The 1,717-nt window shown below is 54.5% G+C and overlaps 1 non-coding gene across 1 annotated transcript; it reads right to left on the bottom strand.

Annotated features, from left to right (window-relative positions):
* Nucleotides 1-516: 516 nt before the first annotated feature.
* LOC113620274 (U6 spliceosomal RNA) lies at nt 517-623 on the bottom strand. The gene has a single exon (XR_003432722.1). It is a non-coding gene; the product is annotated as a U6 spliceosomal RNA (small nuclear RNA).
* Between the last annotated feature and the right edge of the window lie 1,094 nt (nt 624-1,717).

The raw sequence follows: 1,717 nt of genomic DNA, 5'->3' as shown, positions 1-1,717 counted from the left end.
ATCTTAAAAGTGCTCCAGATTCTAAGATTCCAACGGTTCTAAAATTTCCAAGATTTTAAGACTTCTGAAGGTTCTGAAAGCTGGAAAGTTTCCGAGGTTCTCGAAGTTCCAAAGGGCTCTACTCCCCACATTCTAAAAGCCACCTCCCCACCCCAAACCCGCTTTGGGCCAACGCGGAATCGAACTTGAGGAACTTGGAAAGAGCACGGCCAGCAACTTTATCTCTTGATTTCTCTCCGGCCAGGGGCTGTGGCCTCCCCTCTTTGGGCGTGGCTATCCCTGAGGGTCAGGGGAGGGGACAGTGTTTTCTGAGTTCTGAGTGTCCTCCTTGACAAGGGGCCGAAGAAGTCCCTGAGCAGACTAAGTCGGACCTTCGTCCTTCTCCATCCCCCTCAGGGCCCCCAGTCCTTCTCTAGGAAAGGTCAGTGTTGTCTGGGGTCCCGGGCCAAAAGTCCCGTCTGCTCACTTATTCTTTTTTTTTTTTTTAAACATCTTTATTGGAGTATAATTGCTTTAAAAAATATGGAACGCTTCACGAATTTGCGCGTCATCCTTGCGCACGGGCCGTGCTAATCGTCTCTGTATCGTTCCAGTTTTAGTATACGTGCTGCCGAAGCGAGCACCGCTCACTTACTCTAAGGCTCTGGGCCCTCAGAACGCTCACAGTCTAGTGGGGGACAACGAGCAAGCAGTACGGAGCCCTGGAAGGACCCTTAGCAGGGCCGTGGCATGGCCAGGCTTCATCCCCGTTGGGGGCCCTGAGCTCCTACCCTGCCTCTTACAGGCTCCCCGCTGCCAGCCGCGCCCAGGTCACGCCACACAGACGCCCGCCTCGGCTTCCCGCGGGCCGGGACCTGCTGCTCCGCCTGCCCGCTCCGGGCCTGGCCCTGCTCACGCTCCGCCGGGTCGCCTACAGCTCAGCTTCGGCTCTGCTTCTGCTGCTCACTGAGCTGGACCCTCCTGGCTGACCTTGATCCTCACGAGACGACCACACCTTCCCTCAGGGAGAGAGGAAAGCCTGCTCAGGCCAGCCCTCCCCGCCGTCGGGGTCCCTCCCCAGTGGGCCGTGCCGTGGCAGCAGCAGGTGGAGGGGAGGAGACTTGGGGCTGGGACACCAATCCGGAGCCCAAACAGTTGTCTGCGTATTTAGCCATCCCACAGCTAGCTGTCAATCAGTCCAGTCCCTCCTCCTTCCACCTGGATCCCTTCCAACTCACCCCCTCTTCCCTCTTGCCTTGTGTCTACCCAGACACTCAGGTCTACAGTTAGTCGCTGAAATAGGCAAAGCCTTTTCCCATCTCAAGGGATTCACACATGCTGTTCCCTCTGCCTGGAGTGCCCTTCCCTGCCTCCATCCTGCCCCTGGCTAACTCCCCCTCCTCGGGCCTTGCCTGGCCTCCTGCTCTGAATGACAGGCTCCTCTCACATGTGTCCCCTGAACTTTTCCTTAATAATACTCATCAGTCTTTGTAGTGATAAACTGCTTTCATGGCTGTTTGCCAAATCACTAGACCGTCTGCTTCAGGAGGGCAGGCGCCGGGTCTGCTTTGTCCAGCACCCACCTAGAATAGGCCTGGCTTAGTAGAGAGCTGTTGAATGAAAGAATGAAACTGCGTCAGAGATAATTACAATATACAAAGGCTTATATATCTGCATGAATTAGAAAAATAGAAACAACTTGAATATTCAATAGTAGCCAATTAAAAAATACATTATA

The sequence above is a fragment of the Aethalodelphis obliquidens genome, unplaced genomic scaffold (assembly GCF_003676395.1).
Source record: "Aethalodelphis obliquidens isolate GAN/ISIS:26980383/991018 unplaced genomic scaffold, ASM367639v1 scaffold7, whole genome shotgun sequence".
Lineage (NCBI taxonomy): Eukaryota > Metazoa > Chordata > Mammalia > Artiodactyla > Delphinidae > Aethalodelphis > Aethalodelphis obliquidens.
The sequence above is the reverse complement of the archived record's forward strand: the minus strand, read 5'-3'. Positions and strand labels throughout refer to the sequence as shown.